This window comes from Gossypium raimondii, chromosome 7 (assembly GCF_025698545.1).
Source record: "Gossypium raimondii isolate GPD5lz chromosome 7, ASM2569854v1, whole genome shotgun sequence".
NCBI classification, from domain to species: Eukaryota; Viridiplantae; Streptophyta; class Magnoliopsida; order Malvales; family Malvaceae; genus Gossypium; species Gossypium raimondii.
This window is the reverse complement of record NC_068571.1, coordinates 10,507,894-10,516,826: the sequence shown is the minus strand read 5'-3', so window position 1 is coordinate 10,516,826 and position 8,933 is coordinate 10,507,894. Positions and strand designations below refer to the sequence as shown.

The following is an 8,933-nucleotide window of genomic DNA, read 5'->3' as shown; positions in this document are numbered from 1 at the left end:
GTCATGACCTTTAGCGGCGCCTTTTCCCACAAATGCCGTTATAGGCCATGACCTTTAGCGGTGCTTCTCCCAATGCCGCTATAGACCATGACTTTTAGCGGCGCTTTTTTTACAAACGCCACTAATTTTGGCAGATTTGTAAAAGAAAATTTTCCTTATTTTCAACCCTCCTGTAACAACAAATCAAAAGAAATCAAATCTAAACCAACCGAAAGCAATAAATCTATATAATATTTAAAATTAAACGAATAATATATAATATAAAAATCAATAAATAAAATATAATTCATATTATTCTTACAAAATGTTAAAAGTTAAAATGATAAACATATTTACACGATAGTCTAAGACGGCGGATGTTGCGACCGCTGAAACATCTTCATCATATTTTGAAGTTGTTGTTGGAGTTCATCGTACTTTCTGCTCTGCTCTGCTTCCCTCGCTGCAGCCTCTGCTTCTCTCGCTGCTACCTTTACTTCTCTCGCTACTGCCTCTGCTTCCCTCGCTGCCGCATCTGCTTTAAGCTACAATTGGAGTTCTTCATACTTCCTTTGAACCTCAGCTTCTCTCGCTGCTGCATCTGCTTTAAGTTGTAGCTGGAGTTCTTCATATCTTCTTTGAACCTCAACTTCTCTCGATGCTGCCTCCGCTTTAAGTTGTGTAATTTGCTCAACTGTGGTCGCTTGCATCTGAGCCATCTGATCTCTTAACCTCTAAACTTCAGCTTGAGCCTGACTCCCCGAAGGCATGTATTGTTGCGAGCTGGATCTCAAATATTGCGTTGGGTTAGCAAAAGATCCTTGAAATCGAACTCGACCATACATTTTAGGACCCAAAACTTCAGTAATAATCCGGTTATCAATGTCGTCAATATGAACAGAACTATCACTGGAAGCAATCGCTTTGTACTCCACATTTTTATCCTTTATTTTTTTCTAATAAATAAATCACATAGTTAGGAACGCAATATATATTAAAAAAACAAATGCAACATAACTTAACAATATTTGCATTACAAGCAATGAATTAAACCATTAGAAAATAAACACTATAAATAATCAAAACAAGTCAAATTGTATTAATCAAACGTACCATAATTTCTGCAGCTTCAGGAGTCATAGGAGATCCATCTTTCTTCCTATGTGTAATGTCAAAAAGTTGAAGACGTTCAACTTTTTGACCGGACAACAGCTCCTACAATATAGTAGTAAAAATATTATTTAATAGAAAGTAATAAATATTTGACAGTATTCAAAAATTCAAAATACCTCGGCCTCAGCTACACAAGCAAAACTTTTCGACCCAGCTGTCTGAGTGAATTTCTGTTTCTGCCTGCTGCTTTTTCCCACTCGTTTAACAGTCCTACATTATGAAATTATTAGTACGTAAATAGTAAATACTATAAACCAAAATAATTACAAGATTTTTGTAGTAACACATACCTCTCCTTTCTTCAAATTCCAAAATCTAACCGCCTCTTCCCATTGGTACCTCAGCATTCACGGTGGGACATTTTGTAATTTCTCGTCGAGGGTTGTTTTTGTCTTATAATAATCTTTCTTTAAAGTACTTTTATGGTCTCTCTATCTTTTTCCCAATGCCTTCTTTACATAAGTATCTAAGACCTCTAGAGCAAACCTCGCCTACAAAAAACACAAGTTAAGAAAGTAAATATAAAAGAAACTTAAACCCAAGTATTATAAATGACATTAACGTTTTGTTACCTTAATATTATCGAGAGTTTAGTTTTTGTTACTATCGGACATTTTATGCCATGACTCGTAGTTGATAGGAAACATATTTGCATTTCGTGCTAGAATGCCCAAGTATCCTGCTAAAAGTCGAGCTTCTGATCCAACAGACTGACCAAAACTGTTACTGCATACTTTGACACACTCGACTGAATCTAACTTGTATAAATCCCTAAGTAGCGTACGTCCTCGAACTCTGCGCGTTCCACCACTTTCAGTTGAAAAATGTTATATTATAATATAAGAATTTTAAAAATAAGTAAACAATAAGTCAACACGCATGTAAATTAAATGTTAAATTACTTTGAATTTCTGTAGGTTCGTCAGGTGTAATCGGAACATTCGAAGATCCAATAGCAGTCTGTTGTTCACTATTTGTTTCTGCCGAGTTTGGAGTATTTTGAACAATGCTTAGATCTCGCACTTTTCTTCTAGGCATTTTATCTGCGATACACATAAAATAGTTGAAACTTAGTAACCATTTACAACAATAATAGCACATATAAAATAGTTGAAATATATAATAAGACCAAGATTTATATTATGATATTACATATAATTAAACAATCGTAAAAGTTTACTACATCATAATTCGTAAATATCTTCATCGTATCCTGGCAGACCTATTGAAATTGTGTACTAGTACTAGGGATATTTATAGGTATAAATAAATTATGTAAGTTATGATATATATGATATATATTTATGTATGTAAGTTATGTATTATGGAAGTAATGTAAGTTGTGTATTATGTAAGTTATGTAAGTTGTGTAAATTCAGTATTATGTAAGTTATGTAAGTTGTGAATTATGTAATTTGTGTATTATGGAAGTTATGTAAGTAATGTATTATGTAAGTTTATATAAGTTATGTAAGTTATGTAATTTGTGTATTATGGAAGTTATGTAAGTAATGTATTATGTAAGTTTATGTAAGTTATGTAAGTAATGTATTATGTAAGTTATGTAAATTATATAAGTTATGAAATTTGATCTTTAAATTATGTAAGTTGTGTATTAAGCGAAGTTATGTAAATACTTTTCGTTATTAAAATAGCATAAAATAAATAGAAGATACGAAGAAGGAAAACATAAATATGTATGTATTATATTTAAATTATGTAATTTATGAAATTTGAATCGTAAGTTATGTAAGTTATGTAAATTTGAACTTTAAAATAAATAAAAATATTGAAGAGGTTTTCCGTGATTAAAATTAAATAAAATATATAACATATAACTTTAAATACATGAAATTAGGTGCTGTAATTAAAAATAAAAGAGAAGTAAACAATATATTTTTGTGATTAAAATAGCATAAAATAAAGAAAAAGGTAAATAATTAAGAAGGAAAACCTACAAATTGTTATGTAAAGTTTGGTCCCATTTAACCAAATGTTAATATTATTTACACATTTAAAATCGAGATTTTGGAAATGAATTACTTGACAAATTTTTACTTGAGAAATGTTAATATTATTTACACATTTACAAGATTATGTAATTTAATTATTTATTATATTTGGGTCCTTAGAATCTTATTTGATTTTGTAATTAACGGCAATGGTGATGGTCGGACACGTGATAACGTTATATTTTAAATTGGTTTCGTAATTTTTAACTAACGATAATCATTAACTCTCAATTTGTTAAATAAAAACAAATTATAATCGAAATCCCACTACAATTTACGAATTTGGTTCTATTTTACTCAACATTATATTTACTTAGTGTATGGCTGCTATATTGTCTTTGATTTATGAAGGACGTCAAATCTCAATATAAACAAAAATACATAGCAAACTGGATGCCAGTTACAGCAGAAAACACAAGGCAGCAGATTAGTAGATGGCAAATTTTAAATCATACAGCATTATTAAAAAAAACTATCAAAATGAATATTTCAATGCTGTTAATAAAATAAAAATAAAAAAATTTAAACTTTGAAACTAAAAATGAAATTACAGGGAAAAGATTTCGTTTAAATTTTTGAATGTGATGGGAAAAAGAAACAAAAGCAAATACCTTTACGAAGGGGGAAAAACAAACATGTTAAATGAATATTAATGCAACCATTATAAGCAAAACCCTTTGAAGATTGTCTTTATAAAAATATTCGATTTCTGTAATTCTACAATATCTGGAAAATAGGAATGAAAAACAACCATTATCTCTAGTCTGTACCAGGTATTAAAAAGGATAAGGCACCTTGGCAAAGAACTGCAACCTGCACTGGAACCAAATTGTTATCTGCCAACTAATGCTGATAACTTAAATGTTTCCACAAACCAAGACCCTGCAAGAAAACAAAGTAACATTCATAAACCCAGTACAGTAGATACACACATAGGTTGATAGCAAATATTTACCTAAACCAGCTTGCAAATAGAAAACAAAATTAAATAACCTTAACCTCGACGACATAAGAACCGAATTATCACCCACGAACACCACCAAAGTTATCACCCAAACAAAACCCATGAACACCACCAAAATTAAATTACCCCAACAGCAACAGATTGGGAACAAAATCAAGAAAAGAACAAAATAATGGAAACCCAATTTCCGCATACTCCACACGAACAAGAAAGAAGAAAACAACAGAATAGGAGAACGGAAAATAGTGCAATGTCGGAACAAATTTTAACAAAAATGCCAACCAATTTGCAAACAAATTTTAACAAGCAGAATAGGATAGAGAAAATGCCAAAACCTAAATCTAACAAAAAATTCAATTTTGCAAAGGGCGAAACTGACCGTCAAATGATTTTTACAAAGGGAGGACGCGGGCGACAGAGGAAGCGTCTGACAGAGGAAGCCGAAGTGGAGACGACTGCGACGGCACCGGCGTTGGACACCTCAGTTCAGAATTTGGGGAAATGATATCGGGGAAATTGGGGGAAAAGGAATTGTGAAATTGGGGATTTGAAATCGGGGTAATTGGGAGAATATGAAATGGGAAATTAGGGAAATCAATTTGGGGAAATCTGAGTTGGGGGAACTAAGGAAGATCGGGGCTAAGTAAACTACATCATTTAGAGTGATTTTACTTAAAATTTGCGGCCTTTATAAAAAGCGCCACTAACGCAGCTAAATTCGTAGATATAAACGACAGTGTTTAGAAAACAATTAAAACATAATTGCGGCGTTTATAGAGAAAACGCCACTAAAACATGTCCTTTTGCGGCGTTTAAGTAAAAACGCCACTAAGAAACTCAGATAAAACAGCACCATTAAACACTATTTTAATTTACTTTTGCGGCGTTTACACAAAAAAACGCCACTATTGTTTAACTTTCTGCGGCGTTTTGGGCCAAAACGCCACTATTGCTCAACCTTAAAATTATTTTAAAATTATTTAAAATAATTGTATTTTAAATTTTTTCATCTTTAAAATATATTTTCCTATGTTTTTAGCTAAACCCTAAACATTAAACCCTAAAATATAAAATTTAAACCCTAAACCATAAGCCCCTAGCCCTTACACCCTAATCCCCTAAACCCTAAACACTTAACCATAAGCATACGCCCTAAACCGTAAACCCTAAACTCTTAAAACTAAATCCTCAACCTTAACCTTTAAACCGTAAACGTACACCCTAAATCGTAAACATTATATAAAAAGATCCAATAACCCCTAAACCCTAAGCCCATAACCTTAAACTTCTATACCGACCTAGACCCTAAACCCTTAAACCCGTAATCTTAAGCCACTAACCCCTAGACCCTAAGCCTATAACCCCTAAACCCTCCATCACCCTTAAACACTCAACATGTAAATTGAAAACGTACACCATAAACACTAAACCATAAACCTACACCATAAACCGTAAACACTAAAGTAAATTGAAAATGAATCTTATTGCTTACCTAAAAACTAAAATAAATTAATTTTTTTATTATTTTATCAATAACCCTAACCCTTAAACCATAATAGCCTAACTTGTTAAACCATGAATAGTAACTAAGACCTTAACTATAAAATAATTAACTCCAAACCACAAGTTGTAAATTAAACCATAAACCCTAAATTCAAAACACTAATCAAAATATAATAAACAGTATATCGTAAACCCTAAAACCCTAAACTATAGACATTAAACCTTACATACTAAACACTAAACCCTAAAATAAAATGTTTTTATTTATGGCGTTTTTCCAAAAAGCGCCACTAATTCTCGACCTACAGCGGCGTTTATTATAAAGCGCCGCTAATGCCACTGAAGTTCAACTCCAAACGATGCCATTTAGCCATGCTTATTTGCGGCGTTTGGCAAAAAACGCCGCTATATATGGGGAATTAGCGGCGTTTGTACAAAAACGCCGCTAGTGCCACTACAGGTCAAAGTTAAACGACTGCGTTCTGCTTAATTATTTGCGGAGCATTAGTGGTGTTTTTATGGTAGTGCCACTAATGCACCGATATTTAGCGGCGTTTTCTTATAAGCTCCACAAATGCTAGATCTTTACTGGTGTTTCCAAATAAACTCCGCTAGTGCCACTACAGGTCAAAGTTAAACGACGACATTCTTTGCGGAGCATTAGTGGCTTTTTTATGGTAGCGCCGCTAATGCATCGATCTTTAGCGGCGTTTTTTTATAGGCGCCACAAATGCTAGATATTTACCGGCGTTTTCGGATAAACGCCGCTAGTGCCACTACAGGTTACAGTTAAACGACGGTGTTCTTTGCGGAGCATTAGTGGCATTTTTATGGTAACGCCGCTAATGTACCGATCTTTAACGGCATTTTTTATAAGCGCCACAAATGCTAGATCTTTATCGGCGTTTCCAGATAAACGCCGCTAGTGCCACTACAGGTCAAAGTTGAACGACGGTGTTCTATTTAATTATTTGCGGAGCATTAATGGCATTTTTATGGTGGCGCCGCTAAAGTACCGATCTTTAACGGCGTTTTCTTATAAGCGCCGCAAATGCTGGATCTTTACCGGCGTTTCTAGATAAACGCCGCTAGTGCCACTACAGGTCAAAGTTAAACGACGACGTTCTACTTAATTATTTGTGGCGCTTTTTGAAAAGCACCGCTAATGATTGGTTTATAGTAGCGTTTTTCTAAATGCGTCGTGAATGCTCGATCTTTAGCGGTATTTTTCGTGTAGCGCCGCTAATGCTCCATCTTTAGCGGCGCCTCTTATTTAAACACCGCTAAAAACGCCGCTAAAAGTCAATTTTGGTGTAGTGTGGGAGGGAAGAAATGCCTAGGGATAAAAGGTAAAAGAATTGAATATTGAATTTCTTTAGAAATTGTGGATTTAAATAATCTGTAAATTTTAAATATTAGATTTACCGTTCACAATAAAATTAGGGACATAAATTCTCCTATATTCGTCATATGAATTAGTTTGAATTTTGGTTTTGGATGATATTGAATATCCCAACTTTTATTCAAGTCTCTTTATACATATATCAGGTTTCAATTAGTATTTCGACTTCAAGCTCTTAAAATTTACATAATATGAAGTTTTGGTAAAGTTTTTTTTTTTTGCAATTTTATTATAAGTTCGGATCATATATAGATATTTTACACAACCTCTAAAACTATCCATAACTCATTCTAAATCCATAAATAAGAAAGTAATGCACTTCAACTCACTCAAACTCATATCCTTCAATATTAACAATTATGTTTATATTAGTCAATAGCTCCATACAAGACAGTTAATTGAATTTGTGACTTAATTAGCAAAATTACTATTTTATAAAAGGTTATTAATTGTGTATAACAATTACATTATTGGAAGAGGACAAAAGAAATGATAAGATTTGAATTTATAGGACAAAGCTTTCGATATCGCTTGAAACAAATCTCGACTAAACAATTTCTTCATCAAATGTTTTTAGAAAGAAAAAAGAAAAGAAAATGCGGACAGTCAACAGATTAAATCAATCACATGCGCTCTAGTAGTATTACAACATTTCTCACCCTATGCCAAAAAACCATCAATTATTCAGTTCACTGTATTTGTACTTATTTTATCATTGATAAACACCTAACTTCTAAACTAGTCCTAATGCAAATTCTAAGATAAGAGAAATTTTGCAAAAACAAAGAAGATGATGAGAGATCAACACCACTATCTTAAAAGGCCAAGTTTACATCTTCCAATTCTTCTTCTGATGTTGATGGTGATGATCCCATGGAGCACAAGCCATTTTGCTTTAGACCCACCGGAGAAGAGAAACAGCCTCGGCTTCTTCCACTGCAACGGCTCGTCCGCTGAATGCTCCGGTATTGGAGTTCTTGGTGGAGTCGGAAACAAGAAGAATGCTGCAGCAAGGAGGCAATCGGCCTTCGACTAACACCCTTGAGTTTAATATTGCAGCTTGTGGTCGTGACAAGTACGGCTACTTATGCACTCCGCCGAGCAACACAGATGTTAAAAGATCTGAAAACTGTGGAGGGGATACCTTCAATCGTGCCTGCCACCAATTATCCAAATGAGCAGTTAGGTTGCCATATTCACCCGAACAACCCCCCCCCCCCGGGGTCCTTTTCATCCACTCCTTCCTTTTATTCTTCATTTTATCCTATGCTAGTTCAAGGTATATCTTAGATGTTTGATGCTCGTTTCAAGTTTCATTCTTGGAATTTCTTAAATTATTATCGCTTTCTATTGGAATTTCTTCTTGGTATATGCTGATTCTTGTGGCCGAATACACATCTTTGATTAAATCAATTTATAATAAATTTAATTTTATTAACACTTTAATAATTCAAAATAAAATCAAATTATTAAAGTTTGATAACACATTAAAAATGAAAATGAAAAGTAAATAACCTACTTAAAATATTTTAAATAATTTAAAACAATAAAAGCGTAACTAAAACTAGCCCACTACTTTAAATTTATACATTATCACATGACTTATTCTCAATGCCCCACTCTTCTTTTTAAAATTCATTATTTTTAAAGAGATAAATGACAATTGTAATTGTCCGTAACAATTAGAAAAGTAAATCACGATGTAGTGCTTGAGGTTACATATTGGAATTAATTTATATATTTTATAATGATTAAAATGTAATATTATCAGTTTAATAGTTTATATTTTATAATTTTTTAAAAAATTATCATTTTAAGAGTTTAAGTATTATTTTACCATGTGTTAATTTAAATTTTGTTAAATTTTAAAGGGCCAAGAGCGATATTTTTCATTTTAGGG

The 8,933-nt window shown here is 32.8% G+C and overlaps 1 long non-coding RNA gene across 3 annotated transcripts; it reads right to left on the bottom strand.

The window, feature by feature from the left end:
- Positions 1-240: 240 nt before the first annotated feature.
- On the bottom strand, positions 241-4,846 carry LOC128042336 (uncharacterized). Of its 3 annotated transcripts, none has more exons than XR_008197568.1 (8): positions 4,508-4,846; positions 3,935-4,046; positions 2,055-2,195; positions 1,725-1,962; positions 1,443-1,643; positions 1,269-1,362; positions 1,093-1,194; positions 241-935 (listed from the first exon to the last, which is right to left on the bottom strand). It is a non-coding gene; the product is annotated as an uncharacterized LOC128042336 (long non-coding RNA). The 3 variants fall into 3 exon arrangements; XR_008197570.1 differs by having other exon boundaries at positions 1,725-1,947; XR_008197569.1 differs by having other exon boundaries at positions 3,959-4,046.
- Between the last annotated feature and the right edge of the window lie 4,087 nt (positions 4,847-8,933).